At 36.4% G+C, this 24,608-nt stretch overlaps 1 protein-coding gene across 1 annotated transcript in view; it reads left to right on the forward strand.

Annotated features, from left to right (window-relative positions):
* The window catches only part of SGCD (sarcoglycan delta), an 818,344-nt gene that overhangs the window by 305,497 nt on the left and 488,239 nt on the right, over positions 1-24,608 (forward strand). Inside the window, exon 3 of the mRNA XM_015585199.2 lies at positions 10,421-10,581. The gene's annotated coding sequence lies outside the window, so the exon portion shown is untranslated. The remainder of the gene's footprint in view (positions 1-10,420; positions 10,582-24,608) is intronic.

Below are 24,608 nucleotides of genomic sequence, written 5' to 3' on the forward strand. Positions count from 1 at the left end.
AATGGGTTGGGGACAGCCAAAGATGAATTAATTAGAGACCAGTTGGAAGACTGTTATAATGACCAAGGCAAGTGAAGACCTGCTTGTAGCTCAGCCTAGGAGAGGAGCGTGTCCCACAGCAGGTGGAGAGCTCCAGTTCATGTGAGAGGCGTTGCACACAAGCTGATTGGTGGCAGTTTGCTTACTTCTTAGTAAGATGACATGTTGTTGTTCATGTGAAAGGACTTGGAACAAAAGCAACCACAATTTATCCTTTAAAATGTGTATTATGTGTGTATAAGTGTATGTGCATGCATGTATTAGACAGATAAACTGTAACTTTGCCTTAAGTTTATTAAAACTGAATTCTAGAAGTAGAATTTTATTAAAGCTTTCCTATGTGATTGTGAATGAGTTCGAGGATATACCCATTTGTTTTCCTTTTTAATAAACCATTTTCTTCTCTTAGAAATTTTTCAACTTAGAACTTGAAGTGAGTGAGATGTAAAATTAAGATAGACATTTTTGGATTTTTACCAAATGGTTCATGTAAGTTCACGAGCATCAGTTGGTGCCAGATGGCTAAGAACAATTATCGGGCCTTTCTTTCGACTTTAATGTTTCAGAGGACTTTATGATAAGTGACTAATTTAGCTTCACATTCGTCTAGTAAAAAGGGTGAGGGAAAAATAATAGCCAATCTTGTAAGGCACATTTATGTAGTTCATAGGACTCTGTGGATTCTCAATCAATATTAAATAGTAGCTTAGCTTGTGCTGTGGTGGGAAGCAGACTGAGAAGGCTTAGGGTCAGCAAACCTGTATTTCCCAGTACTCCATACCTAAACTTAAACTTAAAGAATTTTTATGGTTTTGTTTCTTTGTTTTGAAAATTGAATACCAGGCTGCTAGACCTGTCATTTGTCTTTCTCCTTTCAACAACCATATGGTATTATGCTTCTTTTATAAGCATGAGAAACTGAGGCCATGGATGGGCTTAAGGTTGTAAAGCAGGGATTTGGTTCAAGGTTTAAATGACTCCATAGTCTTTGCTTTGAAGTTAAATGACAGCTTTCCTCTCTTTGTCAAGATGATGAGGCTGTTCCTTTTCTTCGCTAGGTATTTTACCGGCCTACAAAGTGTATCTGCATTGTTTTATATATAAACTCTCTGTAATCTACTTCTTGATGGGGCTAAATATGTGTCTGAATCTAATTTAATCTTTCTGGTTTCTAATGTGATTTGAATGAAAGCTTATTTCCAATGCAGTGGTTTTGCAATTATAGTGGAGTCTCAGTTTATGTGCTTTTAATTTATGTAAATTCAACAGTACATGCATGGCAAATAGAGAACTATTTAAATAGTGCAGAGGATTCGGTCCCCTGTTCCGTACAGTGAGCACATGCCCTACAGTAAGAGGAGCGGCCGGATTTTGCTTTTGTCTCTGTCTCAGTCCTTCGGCGGACCTCTTCCAGGGTGAAGACTTGGTCTGAATGAGTGATATTTTGTTTTTCAAAAATACTTTTCACACTACAAGGCCCCTAAGATCAGTCTTCACTTGCTGTTCAACCAAGCAAATAACTGTCCGCTACAAAACTGAAGGAAAGAATTTTTTTTAAAAAATTTCTCTATTTAACAAACAGTTAATGAAAACTTAGTGAATAACTAAAAAATTCCCTACTCATACAGAATTTACAGCTTAGTGGCTTTTGAGATCTATAATGTCAGGCTCAACATGCTGCCCTCTTAAGATATTTTTAGAATAATGTTGGTTATGTGTGATTTCCACTTTAGGTGTTTATTTTTAAAATTAAATCCCTTTATACAGCCACTTTGAACTCAGTTTGGCAGTTTCTTACAAAGCTAAACACACTCTTACCTTATGATCAAGAGATCATGTTTCTTGGAATTTACTCAAAGGAGTTGAAAACTTGTCTACACAAAAATCTGCACACGGATGTTTACAGCAGATTTATTCATGATTGCCTAAACTTGGAAGCAACCAATATTCCCTTCAGTAGGTGAATTGTTCAGTAAACTGTGGTCCATCCAGACAATGGAATATTACTCAGTGCTGAAAAGAAATAACCTATGAAGCCATAATGGACATGGAGGAAACTTAAATGCATATTTTTACGTGAAAGAAGCCAATTTGAGAAGGGTACATACTGTATGATTCTAACTCTATGATATTCTGGAAAAGATAAAATTATGAATGAAAAAAAGATCAATGGTTGCCAAGAAGGGGTGGGGGAGGGATGAATAGATGGTGCAACAGGGGATTTCTAGGGCAGTGAAACTCTTCTATATGATACTATTATAGTGGATACATTTTGAAACCCATAGACTATACACCCAATGAATCCTAAGGTAAACTATGAGCTTTGGGTGATGATGATGTATCAGTGTAAAGGTTCATCAGTTATAACAAATGTACCACTCTGGTACAGGATGTTGATGAGTGAATCCTAAGGTAAACTATGAGCTTTGGGTGATAATGATGTATCAGTTGTAACAAATGTACCACTCTGGTACAGGATGTTGATGGTGGGGGTGGCTGCATGTCTAGGGGCAGAGAATACATGAGAACTCTGTACTTTGTGCCCAATTTTGCTATCAACCTAAAAGTGCTATAATAATTACTCTTTGTAATTGTAAAAATAAATCTCTCCTTGCCATAAACCACAGCTCATCCTGTGTCTTACATATTCTCACCAGTTTTCTGATAATAGATATAATGCAGGTTTGTAGTTTTGCCAAGATCATAGAAATATTTGGTAAGATGCCATATAGTATGGCTTGGTCATGAAAGATGAGAACTGGGCATTAGAGGCTTGGTTTCTTGTCACCCCTCTGACCCTAACCACTTCTGTGCCTTTGGACAAGCCATAATCCTTTCCTCTGCAAAGTAGTAGAATTCAACTGACTGATTCCTGATTCCTGACTGATTCTTTTCTTTGAAATATTTTTACTAGGTGATTAAGACTTTTTTTCTAATCATTTAAGAGTAGAAAAATCCCTTCAGTGTAATGAATTCTAAGTCATATTTTTAGTTCTTAAAAAATAAAAATATTTTAATATGTATAGACTGACTACTATCCTGTGTGCTTTCACATAGAGAAGATTCCTAGGATCTTACATAATTCTTTGGGAATTGTTGCAAAATTCTTACATTTATGGTTAAATCACAAATATTTTACACTGTGTGATGCACTTTGCTTATAGAGGTTATTTTGGAGAAAAAAGTACTCAAAATGACCTAATAAATAGATAACAGGACAGCCATTTTATTTTCAATTTTTATGTTTGATATATATTACTCTTTAAACATTAAGGAAAATAGTATATTGATTAGTGTGTGCTTACCACCCAGCTTTAGCAAATCTCAAGATTTTACAATATTTGCTTCTCAATTGTTTAAACAATAAAATATTTTTCTCATATGGAGAAAAATGTTTTCGAAATAAATTTTCCATTTCTCTTTGTAAATGTCACACACTCATTAAGAGAAAAAAAAATTGGAAATTAAAGACGTCAAAATCATACATAATGCTCCCACCATACATAATGCTCTTTTTATTTTATGACAGAAAATTTTAGGAACATATTAAAGTAGAAGGAATTGGGTAATGGAATCTTATGCACCCATAAGCCAGCCACAGGAGTTACCAGTGTAGTGGCAGTCCTGTTTCATACATCACCCAAGCCCCAGTGGAGGTAATTCCCACCCATAATACCATGTCTTCCTTAAGTATTCCTATATTCATCTCTAAAAGGTGACATCCTTTTTATAAATACAATAATGCCATTATTATACCAAATATATTAATTATTAAATACTATCAAATGTCTTGTCACTTTTCAAATTATAATTTTTTTCCATCTTGTTTGTATATCAAGATCCAAATAAGCTCCATGCTTTAAAATTGACTTTTATGCCTCCTAAGTCTCTCTTAAATCATAGGTTCTCCATCACTCTCCATTAGTTTCCTTATAATCTACTTGTTGAAGACAATAGTGCCGTGGGTCCTGTAGACAGTCCCACAGCCTGGATGTTATTGATTGCATCCCTTTGATGTGTATAACAAATTCCGTAGTCACTGGCGTTTCCTATAAGCTAGCCAATTGAATTCAGGTTGTGTGTTTTTGGCTAGACCATTTCATAAGTGAAGCTCTATATGCTTCCATCAGGAGACACGTGAAATCTTTCTTTTGTGGTGTTAGCAGCCATTGATAATTATTATCTAGAACTACTATTTTATTATGGGTTACAAAATGTTGATATGCAAACCTTATTAACTTGTTTTAATATTTGTTGAAAAACTACAAATAGGAACTTTCATTATTATTTGATTATAAGTCAGGAGGAAAAGTACGGCAAAACCTTGGTTTTCTTTTATCTACTATTTTCAAAATAATGATTTAGTTCTCTAGCATCCTCCAAAGGTGGCCAGTGTTTTTTATTCCTTCTTCTTAGTATCATTATAAATGCATAGATTTAAATATGTCTGTAGCATTTTAATCTTTTGCAGTTATTACTCTCATTGATGATCTAATTTTCCCATTCATAATTTGCAATTCTCTTATTATATGTGTTGAGTTCTTAGGCTATTTGCATTTATTTTCCTTTAAACATCCTGTTGCTATCTCTTTTCTATTTTTCTAGACAATTATTGCTGTTTTTCATTTCTATCTTTAGAAGATCTTTATATTAGGATTACTAACTCTTTGCTCTTATGAAATGAAAAGATTACCCCCTCCCAAAATTATATAAGCAATGTAAGAAAATAAATAACAGCCTAGGAAAACATTTAAAATTTTTCTCACAGGAAAAAAAAAGTTCACAGCTTTTCAGGAAAGAGTTTAACTGTGGTTGGAAACTAAGATGGTGGACTCAAGGCTCTCCTGGGTCCTATTCAACACTCTATGATGTTGCATCAGTTACTTTAACACCTAAACCTTCCCCTTCCCCATATGCACAATGGGAAGCCTAATCACACTACATTAGTGCATTGGGAATATTTCACGAACAAATACAAACTCAGCACAGTGCTGGCCCATATAAGCTCAATAAATAGTTTCTGAGACTTCTTATTGATTACTGATAATGATAATCAATTGTACGTCCATTACCCCTCTTGCCCACAGATTATTTGAGTTTATCCAACACATCAACATGGCAGGAAACCTGGTAATTCTTTCTTGTTTGCCATCATGGAGTTAGCAAGGAAATGGTGTAGCTTTTGACGTCAGTCAGGAGAGAGTGTCACATATAAATGATTAATTTATGTCCACGTACTGACATTATGTCTATGCCTTGGCTCTATATTGCATTCATACTCTGTGCCTCAGTGAAATAAACATGACACACATTGAGTTCATGCTCTCAATGACTTGGATTAATAGGCAGGACATAAATGTGTTGTTACTCATATTATGTAAGAGACTCCTATGTAAGAGACAGTTGAGGCATTATGCCCATTTAATAGGTAAGAAAATTCATAGCATCATAAATTAATAATATACATGCCTTGTATTCAAACATAGTACCATTGTATTAAAATTACTCCTCACAAAGAACCCTTTGAGGTGTAACTTTAATAATTTTTATATCGTACATGAAGCACTGAGAGGTTAAATAACACACCCAAAGATACAGATAGTGGGTAGGTGAGCCATGAATCAAACCCAGGCAAGGATCTAATACTTTTAACCAGTAATTACCCTTGGAATTTATGGTATCAAGGCAAAATAATGTCCTTGTTTAGTCACTTAAAATAGTAGGCTTTTGCTTCCTTCTTGTTCATGGTGGTATAATACTGTTGATCTAATTTACATGTGTGACTAATAGGGGCCAGTATTCTTGGGGCAAGGTGATACTGTGTTCTTTATCTTGTTGGTATCTGAAAATACATAGAGAACAGCCAGTTACAGTGGCCCAAGGTAATGTAATCACTGATCCATCTAAGCATGTGGTCCAAGTCTGAACCCACTCTAGCAGATAAGGGGAGTGTGGTGAACTCAGCTGTCGTTTGGGTTTGAGGCAGCACAAAACAGCTACTGTTTTGATTTGAGGGCACATATCATAGCATGGTGCCATTGTGAATTCTGCTGGTATCTATATGGTCTGTTGACAGACATGTATAGAAGTTTATGAGGAGTTATGATTGAATAGGTAAATCATGCAGAGAGCAGATGTATTTAGGGGACTCATATATACATTTGCTATTGTGTTGAGAACAAGTACTGCTTCTCTGGTGACAAAGACCAATTTCCTAAAGTAAATTGTATTTCTAGATATCTAAAATAGCAAATGTCAGACTTGGAGGGATAGAGGATAGGTGTATATGGAGAGAGGTGGAGGTGGGCATCTATCCTCCATGAGCACTAAATTTTAAAAGCACGTCTGAGCCACTGTTGTTACTACCTACAAATTGTCAGTGTCTGACTCACTTTATGAAATTTAAGGTAAACATTTCATTAACTAGCAAGAAGAATACAGATCAGCAGTTAACCCAGATGCTAGGAAATTCTCTAAAATTCCATTGCGGTGTTCAGTGACTTCTCTTCTAGAGGCCCTTTAATTTCACCTTTTGGTTGAAAAAGCTAACCAGTTAAGGACAGAAGGTGCTAGTTCATTGGCAAGAGACACCTGGTGTCTAAAAGGCACTAGCTGTTTTCTATAATCCTTAAAATCAAGTGGCATGGATTTCCTTTTTCCATTCCCCAGCACTTCAGTTGTGTGGTATCCGGACTAGGAATTAGTAGAAGGGAAGATGTTTAATATTAAGCCAGAATACAGTGATTCCAGTTACAGCCGAATGCCTTGATCCCCTCAGTATTTTACATTTCGTGGGCCCAGCATTGTTTCGTTAATGTCGACCAGTAGGAAGTGTGATTAATATTTTGCAAACCAAGACCTACTGCCAGGGGTGACTTGGCTCACTATCTCTGCTGCTCAGGAAGCAACTGTTCCCATGGGTGGTGTGACCTCCTGTATGGCTTCAGAAGAAACATGTCCTCTCCTATGCGGCTGTTTTACTCTGCTTGGCAGAGGCTGAACTTGGCCAGTTTTCACAGTTATATTCTTAGGAGACTAAGTTCTTTCTTTGGAGTTCAAACTATGGCATTTCTGACCATCAGAACTAGGTTTAATTAGAAATAGAGTCCAGGAAAGAGTTCATTGTGATTTTCAGAGTGCTTAGGGAACACCAATAAGCCCAGGGTTGGTTCTGAGTTTGAATCCTGACTGTTACTTTCTACTTATGTGATTTCAAGTAAATTACTTAATGTCTACAAATGCCAACTTCCTTATATGCAAATGAATGTAATATACATGTTGTAAAGCATTGCCGGCAATGTGGATGCCGTGTGTAGGTATGTGAGGCTCAGATTCGTATATATGGTATATGTGGTATACCTAGAATCACAGTTCTCCTTGAAATGCACGTCTTTATGGCCATGTTTCTCCAGGTCCCAGTAGGACCTAACCCTATTGGCAGAGATTTAAGTTATAGCTCATCCTTCTCCTTGGCACACTTTCACTTAATCAAGATCCATTTTAGAGTTCTCAATTTTTTTATGTCCCTCTCCTTTCTCCCTGGTCTTGGCCTCTCTGGAGTGTGTCTGGCTGCGTTTGTGGATTGGTGCCTGTGAGAATTTTATACTCACAGGAATCATTTTCAATCCAGCCCAATCATTAAAGAGGTGTGGTTCATACTCTGCCATCGGAGCGACCGCTAATTGATACCTCTTGAAAAATGACAGATTCCCTGATGCGTTCAAGGCTGGCCGACAGGCAGAGATGCCACCCACCTTGTTGATTAACACTCTCCTCATGGAGACACTGGTAATTTAAGATGTTTGTTGTTCTTTCTTGATATTATTCCATTTGACAATATCCCTAGTATATATTTTCTCAGTTTATCTTGCTATAACACCACATTAATCCTGTTACAGTTTCCAAAGTTCTCAAAAATGTTAACTTCTGAAGCTTTGTCCTCTGAGCCCAGTGCCCTCTGTACCGTACCATCTGTGTGGCATCTTCTTAATGGATAGTGTATTTGTGGGTTTGGTGAGTACTTATTTTTTATTTGCAGAAGGAGGGAAATAAACCGGGATCAACTCAGAAGAGGTGTATGTTGGATAGGGGTGTGAAGTAACTAAAATGAGCTTACTTCCCGAGAAAACCAAGAATTACAAAATTTTCTCTATTTATCAAGCAGATATGAGACTATTTATATAGGCTCACCCTGTATCACTACTTGGGCAAATCAACAACTTTTCTGGAGTTTGTCATGTCTTTCCAAGTCTGAGCAGAAGTCAGGAAACCGCAAAAGACAAAGACCTGCTAGAATGAAATCTTCGCAAAAGTAGGAGTGAAGTATTTAATATTTCTCACATCTCCCCAGTCCTTAACAAAGTGCATGGCAAATATTGTGTTTTCAGGAAACATTTGTTAGTGAATGCATTTTTAGCAAGTCCTTCAGTGTCTTAGAATGGATTATAAGTTTTCCCTGATGCGTCTTCACTTTTTATTAGGTAGTAGTCTAACTAAACCTGAAAGATAGGTGACATATTTTTATGTTGCTACTCCTGAAAATAGACAGTTTCTTAATATTAGTTGGGACAAAAATAAAGAAAGATGCATTTGGATAGACTGGAGACTTGAATTCTCAAAGCAGTCAGCACAATTTCTTTAATAACTCCATATATCATTGTGCTGAATTACAGCATTGTTTGCTTTCAAAGTTGTGTTTCTTGGCTTTGGAGTGCAGGAATAATTGTAGACTGTGGCTTGACGATTATCAGCCTGCTATAATACCAGGGCCAAGATCATCTTCAAATTGCCAGGCATCAGCAAGAGGATAGGAAATGAACCATGTTATAAAGTTCTCCCATCTGCCTCCAGAAGGTGGGGGCAGTTGGGGTAATGATACTTGTCTGAGCCTAGCGATGGTTCAGAGAAAGTTGCCCAAAGTCACCAAGGGCCTCAATAGCAATTACATGTGATATAAGATGGAAAAGACTCAGATTCTGGTGGGGTGGTGAAATGCAGGTAGATAAAATTATGTACTATCATGCAGAATGTAAGCCTACAACAATAAAAATAAAAATAAAAACAAGCAGTAAACATTTATTGAGTACTTATATCCCACATAGTAATGAATGATTTAACTATGTTGCCTTGTTTCATTTTCATAAGCATTCTAAATGGATAGCTATTTTTATCATCTCACTTTCATAGAAAAATTAGATATTTAGAGAGCTAGAGTGTCTTTGTCAGCATTTCATAATGGTGGAACCAGGATGTGAATACTATGATTATTCTCAAACCTCATTCTTAAATATTGCACTCTATTTCTTAATAATTCTTAGACTGCTCAGAATAAGGGAGCCTGTCTCACTGAAAAGGTAACATTGGAACAGTGATATAACATAGCAAGGGAAAAAGAGCATTTCAGATAAAGAGACCTGTGAGTGCCTGAGTCTCAAGTGGAGTTAGAGGAACAGCTAGGCCAGCATGGCTGGAGAGGGATAAATGAGAGGAGAGGAGGAGAGAGGAGTGAGAGACAAAGACAGTGGTGACAGAGCTGCACCATGGAGAGGCCTTTTTGGCCATTGCAATGACTTTGATTTTTATTCTAGATGATAGGGAAGGTTTTGAGCCAGGGAATGTCACTATTTACTCAAGGGTCTAATTGAGAGTGCCAGCCTTCTTGTAGTGGTATAGATCTGTAGTGGTACCTTGGACTAGGGTGACAATAATGGAAGAGGTGCGAGTCATCAGCCGCTGGATTTATTGTGAAAATAATGCCACCAGAATTTGCCGATGGGGTGAGGTGTATATGAGAGGGGAGTCAAGGTTGACTGGAAGGGTTTAGGCTGACCAGCAGGGTGAACGGACTTGCCCTTGACTGAAGGAATAAAGTAGGAAGACTAACAGAGTTAGCCGAGATGGAGCAGCCAGTGATAACAGGCAGGTTTGGTGTCTTAGAGGCCAAGTGAAAGAAATATTTCAAGATGAAGTGGCACATTGTCCCCTTGTCTTGGTTCAGCCTAGACCACAGCATTAAGCACCTTGTGTGTGTTTACTAAACATTTGCCTGCTTCACTGGTTGAAATATGCCACGGGTAACAATCACCAAGGGGAAATCACTTTCCCTCTCTGATCTTCAGTTTCCCTGTAAGTTAAATGAGCAAAATTGGCTAGTAATGCCCTAAAAAATCCTCCCTGTCTTGATATACTATGGCTTTTCCTGATTTTGTATGATTCCATGATTCTAAACAAGACTGAATCCATTTAGGTGTTATGCATTTATGCCAATCGAATCAAAATTTAATGTATCTTCTGTTTAGTTTCCTCAAATGGTCTTGAATTTAATATCACGATTGTCTTTTTTGTTTGTTTTTATTAACATCTTTTTCCTGTAATTTTGCAGACGTGAAAGAAACCTCCATCCTCCGGGCTGTGGAGAAGGTGGTACTGGACCCCTGTGGAGGTTAAGAAAACTCTCTCTGGTGCTGGCCCGAGGGAATGATCTCAACTCCAATGTCGCCCTGAGATCTGCATTCAAGACTCAGGAAGATTAAGACCGCTAAGGTAAGCACTTGTGATTTTGACCTCTTATTTTTTGAGGAAAATACATTTAAAGACACTTAATCATTTTCACAGCCTTTTCTCCTCCTCATCCGTTTTCTTCTTTTTCCCTTCCTCCTTTTAAGCAATGACCTTATCTTTTGCTACCAGCTTGTGGGATGTGTTGGGATAAAGACATAATGGGAGAAACTGAAGTCTGTGTTGTCTCGGTGACAAAGAGGTGACCAGAGGGCAGTAAGACACAGCGAAGGGAGAGATTTGTGTAGGTATCTCTGATCGAAACAAAAGAGAAATTGGGACTGGCGCCTACGTGATAAGACTTCAGATCTAGAGATGAGAATTGATGCTGTATAATATGCAACTTCTATTTTTCATTATCCACAGAAACGTAGGCAAAGCATTGCATTATATCTTAAGGTCTTTGAAGGAGCTTTCTTTATATTTCTTTTGGATACGCACCCATGCTGGCAGACTTGAAGTTGTAGTTAAAGAGGTCCCATTTTTTTTTCTGGTTACAATAATAATTGTGTGTTTGTGTATACACACATACGCACATATGTATAACATATATGTTACGTAATTAGAGTGGTGTCTACTCTCTATGTGTCTGTGTGTGTGTGTGTGTGTGTGTGTGTAGGGACAAATGGAGGAAAGAGAGAGAATCCATTAATGGTGTGTTTACTGAGAGTCAGGTATTGCCCTATAAGTTTTGGGGGGAAAAATCACAAGTACGACTGATAACATCCATCTAGAATAGGGATTTCTGGTCTGGGAAACCAAAGGAGAGATACGTAAAAAAAGGTTTTCTAAGGCTTTGTAGCAAGGAAGGGTCAGGGAGCAGACTCATTCCCAGACTTGTTAGAATCTAAGTCTCTCCGCTTCCCTACTGTATAGAATAGTAGGATTGCGTACACTGCTGGTTAAGAGTGCTGGGACAATGTGGTTTAACTTTCTGGGACCACATGGCATGTCCAAGAGAAACTGTAGATTGTCTATGACAATTCTACTGATAACTCATTTGTTATCATTTTAATTTCCTTTAAAAAAAGAAAAAAGAAAAAGGGAAAACCTCAATCTAAAGGCTTCCGGGAACTGGGAGAACAATGTAGCTAAGGTGTTGCGTTGCCTGCCTTCTCATGTCACATAAGGCTACCATATGTCATTATTTGTGCAACGAGAAGTCCAGAGCTGATGGAAAGCAAATTAGTTCCAGCCACAGGCCTGCTTTCATTTTACCTCTGGATTTCTCACTGCTAGAATAAGGGTGGCATATACTTTTGGCCGATTATGTATAGACCTGTTTGAGGATGAAGCACACATACTTTCTATCTGATTTTGGTAAACTCCTCCAATGCCCATGCAGAAATTATTGAGCTCTGATATTCACATTGCCGATAGTACCTATGAAAAAATGCTAAGAGACTGGTGAAATGTGAGGGTGGCATTTAAATAGACGCTTCTCTTTGTTCAGGAGAATTTTTTTTTCCCTAAAGAAGATAAATTATTTTTCCCTCTTTGAATCAGTGCATCCGTAAAGCAGTTTAAGTATACATACTATTTATGAATTCATTTACCATTAACATGGTTTCAAAGGCTAAATAGGTAATTTAACAGTCAGAAGGAAAATGCATACAGTGAACCGTTTTTGAGTCCTTGCACAAGTACAAACATTCTACATAATAGATGTATAGTTGCAGTACAGTTCTCTGCCTACACATCCTTGATATTTCAGAAAGGAAAGCTAAAAAGCTCTTCTCTGCTTGTCCTAAAAATCTAGAGAAGCTTAGGGGTTTGGGTTGGATTTTGATGACGGAGTTCTTTGCTTTAAGAGTGTTGATCTTTAATTCAGGATGCCTGTGTTGTGTCAAGAATATTCACCTCGATGCCGACTACTTGAAACATAAATTTAGCAGAGAAAGTTTTAAAGGACTTGGCCATAAAAATGTTCCTGGTTTAAAGACTGATCAACCCTTCAGGGGAAAATAAAGCTCTCTCTGATTGTTGACAGAGCATACAGGGAGAAGAACGTCTAGTTTGCAGTGCACATTTATCACAAGGCTAGATTCAGCTGTAGTGTGTAGAGATAGGTACATGTCCCCGCTCACAGACCGAAACCCAATTTCCTGGAAGGAAGAAGGAAATGAGGCAATGTTGGTATATCAATCTACCATAATGCTTCCTGGCTCCCATGCTCCAGTGCCCTGAGCAGATTTTTCAGATGTCTTTTCAAGTGAAGACAGTATAAATTAGTGGCTATGGGCTCAGACTTTAGAAAAGACAAACTTCTTCATGATCATTAGAAAAGCCATTTAAGTTTTCTAAGTCAATGCTTTTCAAAGTGTGGTACATAAACCAGCAGCATTGGCATTGCCTAAACTTGTTAGGCATGCAAATCCTCAGATCCTTCTCCAGACTTAAGTCAGAACCTCTTGGAATGAAGTCCAGGAATCTTGTTTTTTTAAACAAGCTCTCCAAATAAAATTTAAAATCACTGCTAAATCTGTTCCCTGATCTCTGAAAAAGAAGGATGTTTTTTAAAAACCTCATGTCTAAAAACCAAGAAGCTCTAAGAATATTAATGATTTAATGATTGATACAGTTAAGTGTGTATAATTTCAGGAGGCAAACCATAGAGGGGGGAATATAAATTGAATTTCATGAAAATTAAAAGCATCTACTCATCAAACAGCAACAACAACAACAACAACAACAAACTAAGAAAGTAGCCTACAGAGTGGGAGATAATATTTATAACACATATATCTAACATGTACAAGAAGTGGCACTTCATAAAACAAGATATGGAATGACCAATAAACATGAACAGTGGTGTTTAACGTAATTTGTCATCAGAGAAATGCAAATTCAAAACACAGAGATACCACTACACACCTATCAGAATGGCTAAAAGTCACCAAAAGTTAGGAATAACTGGAACTCTCATATAGTACTGGCAGAAGTGTAAGATACTCCAAACTCTGAAAAATCATCTGGCAGCTTATTATGAAGTTATACAACTGTTTACCCTAAGATTTAGCAACTCTAGTCCTAAGTATTTATCCAAGAGGATTGAAAACATTTATCCACACATGTTTATAGTAGTTTTACTTATAATGATCCAATGCTGAAAACAACTCAGAAGTCCCTCATTAGGAAAATGGATGAACTCTGACACATTTCACAAAATGGAACACAAGTCAATGAAAAGACACATTCTACTGAAAAATGCAATAACATGGCTGGATCTCAAAAACAGTATGAGTAAAAAGCCAAACACCAAAAGATACCAACTTGAGTTGGTATTATTATTATTCCTAACTTGCAGATGTGGAATCTCTTACCGAGAAAAGTAAGGTAACTTTGCTACAAACCAAACTGCTTGGCCACAGAAGCTGAATTCAAGAGTAGGTCTGTTTATCACCAAAACACACCTTAACCATCATGTTAGCTGTGGTATAAGTACCCTTGCTTCCATTTTAATTCTGAACCAAGTATGGAACAATCCCCCTGCTAAAAAAAAATTAAATATTAAATAAAACAGCAACAACAATTTCCCTACTAGAGGCTTTCCAAATGGCCAGTGAGGGACAATGGTTATTAAACAATGAATTGTATGTTTTCTTGATAACTTTAGGGAGGAGAGATAAAAAAAAATTAATAGCAAATATCATTACTGCCCTCAGGGATCATTGCGTTAAAGCACTCTAATACAGTTCGGTTTTCTCAGTGTGACCCTTATTGATTACGAAACAATGTAAATGGTAGTATCAGAAACTGTAAAACATGCAGTTTAGAAAACACTGTATCATGACTGGCAGAGCCAGTGTCATTTAACAAAGAGCACTAGAGTGAGACGGCATGGGTTCAAATGTTGGCTCCTTCACCTTCTCGATGTACGACCGATGACAAGTCACTGAACTGCTCCCAGCTTCAGTTTCTTCATTTGAAGGATGGAGATGATTCTCATGCCTACTTGATATACTTAAAGTGAGGATTAAATAAAATTGTGCTTGTATAGTTCTAGTATATACTGGTTCCTTAAAATCCCTGTATAAATATTAAGCTGTTATTTTTGGTTTTAGAGATCATATGAGCGATGACACTCCTAAGCAGGAAAATGACATGATGCTCTGTTTTATGTGGCCTCTCTTACTCACTGTGTATATCTATGCATTTCCTTAACTTCAGTTGGAAGCAAAATGCTGTAGTTTTCTAAAAGCTGCATCACTTTTATTACAAGTATTTGGAAACTCAAAGAAGTTGACCCTGTTGCCAAAAAAAAAAAAAAAAATGCATTTAATTAATATGTTGGAAATTATTCTGAGGAAAAACTGTCATTAAATGTAGATGTTACATTTTGTCTGAAGCAGAGTGATTGAAAGGGAGCCTGGAACTATTTAGCACATTTAAGGAATATCAACAAGGTTAATTGTCTTGAGAAGGAACGCTGAAGAGCTGAATTCCTTTATGCGCCAACTCGATTTGTGATACTGTCATATAAGTTTTCATAAGACTTGGGCATAAGTCTTTATTTTAGCTGTGCTTTTTAAAGTCTCAATTTCCATAATAAAGTTTAAAAGTCAGAGATATTACAAATATGTGCAAGGTAACAGTGCTTTTCCTATGAAGTACAAACTAGTCTATTACCAATCTCTTATATAAGTAGAAAATTTCAACACACCTCCAAAAAATGTTACTAAAGGGAAACTGCTTTTGAGTTTTTGTCATGGTTTCTGATAGTCACTACTAAGTGTGGGAACATGGGTGGTTCAAGAGAAGAAGCTTTCAGATACAGTCAGGGTGTTTGTGTGTGTATATATGCTTATTTCCCTCTTTGAGATCTTTCTCATAAATCAAGTCTTACACTTGTTTTATGCACGTGTTAGCGTTTGTGTAGATCACTTTCATGCTAGTCTGTTCTCTTTGGATGTGGAATGATGGTTTCTATATTTTCTTGGCCTCCCAGCACATCAGCAGCACTGGGAAGCCAACTGTTGAAGTCTTTTGACGATCCTTCTCTTACAGTTTTCCTCAGCCTTTGGTAAATTCCTTCTGAAATTCATCATGCATTGAAATTTCATCTCAGATAATAAATATCTTAGTGTCAAACATGAAAGCGTCAGCAGAACCGCTTTCTTGTAAAAGGAGAAGAATCTTTCTGGGAAATCTAGAGAGTCGGTTTCCTTAGCTGGCTTTCTTTCTTTGTTCAGCCAGTATATATTGAGCACCTTTCCTGAGCTAGGAGCTGTGCCAAGTTTGCTACTTGACGTCTGCATGCCACCTACTCTTGAGTTTCAATTTTCTGGTCTGTAAAATGGGAGTTTGGATCAGGTAAGCCTTAGAATATCTTAGATTTCAGAAATATTGTTTCATTTAATTTCAAATAAGCTAGTAATTAATGGTGATACAGCAACACTCTCTAGGCATGTTTGACCATTATTGGTAAGTATCAGTTAAATATGGAATATGAAAGTCCAAACAGATTTAGATAAAGAAATGACAGAATTTCTATACAGGACTTCTTGTTCAATTTTATTACCTACTCTATACCATGAAATGGCAGAATACCATTAAGAAAGTCTTATTCGGGATATAGTCTAATTCTTCCTCTAAATATTCTAGAGGTCTTTTTCCCCTCTACCTCTGCTGGTGGCTCTTATGAGGCTATTTCATTTTACAGATAGGGAAACTGAGGGAGGGAGCGGTTAAGTAACTCTTAAAACTACCCTGTTAGAATAAGAAACTCTTTTTTTGGTTTGGGGCCTTAAAACGCATATAAAGGGCCTAACTCTACTCACAGAATTTTTTATCCAGCGCTAAATCATACCTGCTTTATTGTTCTTTGATTCTGCTTCTGAATGTGGTAGCGCTCTGCCTTTATTTTTTGTTTCTAATTCAAATAGCTATCATTTTAAGAATAGTCTCTTTTTGACAGTTACTGAAGAAAAGATTTGTGTTTCTCCCCTTGAGCATTGTTTTGCAGTCTGTTTGTTTGCTTGGGCTGAATTTTACCCAAGGCCTTTGAAACTAAAAAAAATCTGAATTGTTGTTCTGTTCACTATCTTATACAGATTTAGCTGTTATTTGCCAAGTTAATGTACGCGTGTGCTCTCGCGCGCGCGTGTGCTCTCTCTCTCACACACACACACACCCCCACCCACCCCACTGTCACTACCACTGATGATGTTAAACCCACCTCTACTTTGCCATTTCTTTTTGTGACACTTTCAAATATTCAGACCAGTATTTTTCTCATTTAGCTGATCTATGCCTATTCCATATATTTGTTGAGAGGACTAAGTGGAAATAAATGTGAAAACATTTGGAAAGTATGACCACCACTCCCCCACTGCCTAAAAAATTGTCCAAAGACCTTGCCGTACAGTATAAACATCCTCATTACATTCTGCCTTTTTGCATCATCTCCGGTGTTTTCCTACCCTCTCTTTACCTCCAGCCTTTCCACCAGCTGCAGTGACCTTCTCTATTTTTCCAGAAATATGTCATGTCTTTTTTTTAAAATCATTTCTCCTTTATACCTGCTGGTCCTTTTGCCTGTACTACCAATCCCTACCCACTGCCCCCGCCCCCCACCTAGAAAAAATCTGGAAAATTCCTCATCTTTTAAGATACAATTCATGGAAGTTTTCTGGGACTTTCTTGAGCCATATGTCACTTCCTCTCTTTTGACTCTATCTTTTCCAAACCTGCATTATGACTCTTATTGTGAAGAGGGGTCATATAATTATTTATAAGTCAGTCTCCTTCATTGTAATGCAAGCTCTTTCAGACAGATATTCTTCTTTTTTTTTTTTTTAATGAATGTATTTCTAGTTCCCAACTCTGGCTGGCAAATAGTAGATACTCAACAGATACAGGGTTGGGGGAGGGGAATATAAATATATTTCAGCTCAGGAGCCTTATAATCCTCCCAACACATCACTTTAGAAAATAATTAATAGTAACATGGGAGGTAAAATCTGTTTGCCATTTCTGGACTGGAAGATTTTCTTTCTAGAGCTTCCAGAGCTTTTAGTTATTCTTTCCAAGGTGAGGACCTGATTGCTTTCAAAAGGAATACATTTAAGTAACCCTTGCTTTCCTTGTCTCCAAAATATAATTCCTTCCTTGAGAGATTATGGGTCTTCTATTAGAATTTTGAAAAAGTTTAAGAAGCTACTAGACTTGATCCATTAGACTTCAGTAGTCAAGAAGCACTGCTTTAACGTTTTACCTCATATGGGCTGTCTGAAGAGCTGTTTGTATAGTGTGAACACTATCTATCTATCTATCTATCTATCTATCTATCTATATCATAAAACTGATCAAAGCTTCCTTCCCCAGAAATAAAAATATAATGTATTTGTTGCAATCACTAATTTTCTGACATCTTTCTTCAATCACACTACATCCTGTTTCTATAGTGAAAGCATGGAATGAATTTGTAGAACATGACCACTTATAAATACACATCATCAGTATAGAATTTCAGGGTGTATTTGGATCCACTTAAGTCCATCCATGCATTAAAAGTTTGGAACCCTTTGTGTAGAGATGCAGAGAGCATTGTAACCTTAATTTTGGGTAAGTTTATGACTAATTTCATTCTCGCCTTAGAAAATAAAATGCACATATAAACAGGAAGACAGTCCAGATAATATTTCAAATCATCTTTGGAAGATAAATGAAGGAAATATTATCTTTTGATATATAAATCATAGTTTAGTAAGACATAAGATAAAACCACTCAGTGAGGCTCAAAAAATTGGGAAAAGTATGGGCATAAAGGAGGAAAGAATTAATTGAATGTCTGACTGCGGTGTGACTGATTCCCCTCCCTGACCCCCTCCCAGCAAAAAACTGGAAGACTTTTTCCTGAAGACGTTGAGTGAATTTCCTAAGGGAAAAATTAGAGCTTTCAATTAATGGGTGTCCAAGTAAGGTCCTTACCTTTGTATTACAGGGCACCCCAAGCCTGAGATTACTTTTCTCCTTGTCCATCCTTGAGGACAGCCAACTAATATTCTAGCTCCATCACAGCCACAGAGCCCTTAGCCAAGCAGCCATCATATTTGTTGATGGAAACTAGTGGTAAATAGACCTGAATATAAAAGAATCTTAACTATTATGTACATTGAACGTACCTCAATTCAACTATATATGATTGACAAGAACGCTGAGAAAAATGATTTAAGTATTTGCCGTTTTATTCAATGGGAATATTTCTAGAAATATAGTAAGATGGGATGGGAGACATAAATTGGCTAATTTATTAGTTCTCAATTCCTTCATGCTTTTCTTAGTGTGAGCACCTCACTGTATTGAATAGCATATGATTCTTAGAGATGTTTATTATTATTAATAGATTAAAAATACATAAAGTAATTATTTCATATGGTGTTCAATTTGATGTGTGCCCTAGAGGAAGATATTTGTGATACATTTATTGTGAAATACTGAACACTTTTATACTAGTGTTTCAAAGGTCATTTTCACCATACATGAATTAGCTTCAGATGTAGGTAGTTCTGTATCCTAAACATTATGTAAAATGACTCGACTATAAAACAGCGAAGAAATTTCACCTGCACTAAAATAGTTAGCTCACTCTCATCATTCATTTTTATAATCAACTTTCCTGAGATAACAGATTTTAAATGTATAGTTTGAATTTTGACAAATGTGTATACTGCCGCAATAAATATGGAGGACTTTTACTACTTCATATAAATGGTCTTCCAGGGTGTATTCAATTGTCTCTGGCTTCTTTCATTCAGCATGGTGTTTTTGAGATGCATTCATGTCCTCGTGTGTATTAGTAGATTCTTCACTATTTCTTACCAGTATCATTATATGTATATGTCATAATTTTTCATTCTCCTTTTGGTGGACATCTGAGCTGTTCCAATTTGAGAATATTAACAATCATGCTTTTATGAATGTGAACACAAATTAGTCTGGACATAAATTTTAATTTCTTCGTGGTAAATATCAAGGAGTGGAATTGCTGTGTCATGGAATAGGTGTCTTTTTACTTTTAGTAACCCAGTGGTTCTCCAATGTAGCCAACTCCCACTTGATACTCTCACAAGCAATGTGTGAGATCCAATTGTTCTATCTGCCTGCTAACAGATGTATTGTTCACCTCATTAATGTTAACCATTCTGGTTGATGTGAAATGGTATCTTATGTTTTCTCATGTTTTAATTTGCATTTCCCTGTCGGCAAATAATGTTAAGCATTTTAGCTTGTGCTTATTGGTCATTTGTATATTTTTTGCAAAGAGTCTGTTCAGTCTTTTGCCCAGTTTTTTACTGGGTTATTTTTTTTTAATTATCAAGTTGTAGAAACTCTTTAACTATTCCGGATATAAGTTCTGTGTCTTTTATATATATTACAGATAGATTCTTCAAGTCTGTTACTTGACTGTCCATTTTCTTAATGGTGTCTTCTGAAAGGAAGGTGTTTTTAATTTTGATGAAGTCCATTTTATTCACATTTTCATTTTATGATCTGTGCTTTTTGTGTCCTCCTTTAGAAATCTTTGCCTGACTCAAAATCACAAAGATATTCTAAGTTTTCTTTTAGAAGTTTTATAGCTCTAGCTTTTACATTTAGGACTATGGAATTTATTTTTTGCATTTAAGGCTTTTCTGGTTTTAAATCCAACACAATAGCTTACAGGTACATCAAAAGTTTGGTTACTTTCCCTTGTCTAAACAAAGGCCATCCTTCTCTAGCAAGCTTGTTGCTCAGCTCCAACCTCAGTAACTGCCCTCAAGTATGAAATCCACTGGAGTTAGATTCTTTTAGATTTTTTTGAGTCTATAACTCTTCAATGTCTTCTTTAAATGTATATATTAATTTGACCTGGCTGGTTCTTTTCATTGTAGCAGTAGTGACATTTGTTCATGTTCTTCTACATCCTAACCATAAATAAACTTTCATTTCCCTATTCTTAAATAAAAATAAAAAATGACAGACTTACGAAGACAACTAGTTGCATAGGAGAGAAAAATAATCATGATAAACAAATGTGACAAGTGAATTTTGTGTAACCATTGCTAAGATAATGCGAGGGACAGAGGGTGTATTTAAAATCTCTTATCCTTGCTAATAGTAAAAAAGGTAAGTCACCCATAAAACAAGTACAGAACACTATAAAAAAGAAACAATGAATAAGAAGTACCTATTATAAATTAAATATTTTTTTTCAATTAATGAAATGGTTGAACAATAAATTATAAGTTTCCCAGGACATATTTAGTAAAGAGAATATTTAGTAGAAATAAAAAGAGTTAAATATATTAGATTACTTCAGAAATCCTTCACCCCATTAAAAATACTTCTAGAGATACTAGATAAATTTGGGGAGTGGAATATTTGATTATCAAAGAAATTTTAAAATATGATTCAAAGGAGACAATAGGTTGAATTTACATATCCTGAGCCAAGTGACATAAATAAGAAGTAAAGAAATGTTTCTAATGTATTAGCTTTAATTTTCAAAATTCTAAGAATAAAATGATCTCAAAAGCTTCTGGAAGGGAGAACAGAAAACCTCATACAAAAGAAAATATTTTAAAACTAGTATCAAACTCCCTTAGCAACACTAGAGTCAAGAAGACAGTAGATCAATTTTTTGTATTTTCTGAGGAAAACTATTTTGAGCCTAGAATTTTGTTCTAAGCCAAACCGTAAGTGAGAAAGAGATAAAGGGATTTTAGAGTATCAAGATACCTAGACCTCTCATAATTCTGAATGTATTCCTGAAAATTGAGAATGAAATTCAAGATGTAATTCTTAAAGATACCAAGAAACGGTGAAACTAATGAAGAGCCCCTTCAAAAAATTTAAGATAGTGTAATAGGGCCAAACAAGTGGGCCCATTGCCCATCACTCAACAGAAATACTCAAATCCTGAGACGGTGTCTTTTGCAGAGGAAAGGAATGTATTGTAAGACTTCTTGACAAGAAAATAGACAAAGCTCAGATCTGTTTCTTCAAAGACTTGAGACAAGTTTTAAGAGGTGAGGGTAAGAAGAGGTTATACATATTTATAAATTTTAATTTAGGAATGTCCGATTGGGTAGTTTTGGAACTTAGCCGATTTAGGTAAGGTATGGGAATAAAAAAAAATAAAGAGGAATTCCAATCTGGCAGTTTGACTGGTCCATCTGGTATGTCTTCATATTTGGTCTGGGCACTGGATTTTCTTATTACAGACTTCTTGCTTTCAAATAGATCTGGCTGGCAACAGAAGCATCTTAGTTACTTGAGTTCTGTGGATCTTGGTTCCATCATGCTCTCTAGGTCAGTTTAGGTTCATTTGGCTGCAAACTGTGCGTGCTCAAGCATCTGGGACCAGTTTGATCCAGCTTGGTCTGGTGGTCTCCAGAGTACAGTGAGGAGACCTGTTATCTCCTGAATGACATTAAAAAAAAAAAAAAAGACAAAAAATACAACAGTGACAATAACAACAAGAAAAAACTAGTATGTCTGCTTTAGTATTGGGGCCTGGTTTCGATACCGGTTGTGCAGCAGGTCTAGAAAGTGGTTAAAATCTGAGAAGTCCAAGGACTCTAAGAATGATATCATCAAGAAGAAAAATGGAGCAGGTTGCTACCAGTAGAGAGTTTTGCCAGTGAGCCAAGTGATGTGATGTGAAAAAAGCCCGTGTGTCTTCTGTAAAGGAAAGACAATTAGAAACCACAGATTCAACAGAACATCAGTCTGTAAAAGGAAACCATGACCAAATAAGCATAACAATAAAAAAATAATGCATTCGACTTTTGTGGTTTAGGGATTATGATATTGAATCCAAAGAGAAATAAATGACATCTTAGTATACTACCTGGCTCACCAATGAACAGTTTATATAGTCATAATATACTCCTTTTTCCAACTTTAGAATCAACCTATAAAGAAAATACATAAACAAGTTAACCAAATGTTATAAATCTTGACAGTAAAAGTGAGGCAAGGTTGACAGATAATGGTAGACACGGAGTCAAGAGAAGGATTGCTGAAGGAAGAGTGAAGGAGTGAATACCTTTAACAAATGGGAAGATGACATTTTTTTGGCCTGAGCTTAATGAAACAAGACAAAAGTTTAGGTATATTAAAGTTACAAGTATAACCACAGAAGAATAATACAAAGTTGGAGTAAACAAAGAGGAGTAAACTAAATTCTTTATATCTCATAGAGTTGATATCATAAAAAGGTAAATTATGAGAGAGTAACATAAGCCTAAAAAGAAGAATTAACGAGATAACCTTTAGAGATTTAAGCACAGAGACAGATGCCCAGTTGGGGAGAGTGAGGAAGTAAACTATTATGTTTCAACATACTGTTTTATTTTTTGCTCTGTACTCGTGATCTTTTTGGGGTGGTGGTGGGGAGCGGGGAACATTTAAAAGAAGGAATCCACTCTAACTTCCAGGTTAATGCCTACTGACCCTGACTCACTTTGTCAAAGTATAATATTCAGAAAGTATAAACGTGACTCTCATTCAAATATGTAAGGAATATATGTCAAAGGTTTTATTCAACACATTAATGAATGATAATAATAGGAAGGTAGAAAACCTGGATCAAAGAGCATTTGATAGAACAAAGTATCTGTAGACTACCAATAAAAGTGTTTGGAAATGAATTTGAATTAGAGACAAAATGGATTAGTCCTATAGAGCAGCGGTCCCCAACCTTTTTGGCACCAGGGACCGGTGCTCCTATGAGAATCTAATGCCTGATGATCTGAGGTGGAGCTGAGGTGGTGATGCTAGTGCTGGGGAGCACTGCAAATACAGATGAAGCTTTGCTTGCCCACCAAGCAGCTCACCTCCTGCTGTGCGGCCACAGACCCGGTTGGGGGTTGGGGACCTTGTTCAGAGAAATCAAACTGTAACTTTGAGATTATCTTTCTACAGGCCTTAAGTCTTTGTCAACAAGTACCTTCTCAAAGTCAGCTCTAATGAAATAGTAAATAGCAAAGTCAAACACTGGTGAATACTTGTGGAGGGTTAAGTAATCTTCAAGTGAGCTTGTTGAACAATGTGCCAATCTAACTTGGACAGTACTCATTTTATTCTCTTGATTGCTGTTTTGGGTAACTTTTGTTTCTGAAACTACTCAAACATTACCTCATAAAAGTTTCCCTGACCCTCTCAACATGATTTTCTTCCAACTTCTCTGTGTTCCCATAGCATACATCTATTACAACAATAACGACATTTTGAAATTGTTGAATTTAGGTGTTCTTTTTAAATTAATTGTTTATTGCTTGCTTTTACTCCCTCACTAGAAAGCAGGCTTTCTGTGCACAGGCCTATTACATAGTAAATTCTCAAGACATTTGTTGAGTTAATGATTTAACTTTCAAAAGTTATTGGTTGTTTTTATAATGCAGAGATAGGAATTTAGCGATGAGAACACAGGAGGGGGAAAAATCAGTAAGTGAATAGCTAGAAGGGAAAACAAATCTCCTACAAAATCTGTTGATGTGGCAATTTGCAAGTTTTCCAGTAAACAGCTCAGAGAAATTCTACTGTCTATTCATGTAGCTACATTCAGATGTTAAAAGAAATAAAATTCACCTACAAGTCCTGCCAGGTTAAATGACTTTTTGAAGCTTCATCTCTTTAATCTTTTGTAAATCTTTCTTCTTAATGCCAAACTTACTTCTGAATGAAACAAATGGGGACGTTTCAGGGAGAAAATGCACTCCTGTTTATTTCCTACCTTGCCTAGGAAATGGTGTCTTTTGCACTTTCTTAACACTCAAATTTTTTTTTTGCTGCTACTGGAATGGCCCCTCTCCCACACAGACCATATGCAAACATAGTGCTGAAAACTGGAAGCCTTTTGGCTTGGCTTGTTTTTAAGAATGCTTAGAGTTCTGTCCAGCATCAAGAGTCTAAAAAGTTCTGACCAATCAGAAGAAGTTTAGTAGTCCTGCAGCTGTTTGACATGTATATTTTTATCTGTCTTACTGGTATAAGTCTTTCCCCCATTCCCCTCTGCAGCCCCA

The sequence above is a fragment of the Pteropus alecto genome, unplaced genomic scaffold, assembly GCF_000325575.1.
Source record: "Pteropus alecto unplaced genomic scaffold, ASM32557v1 scaffold40, whole genome shotgun sequence".
In the NCBI taxonomy this organism is placed as follows: Eukaryota; Metazoa; Chordata; class Mammalia; order Chiroptera; family Pteropodidae; genus Pteropus; species Pteropus alecto.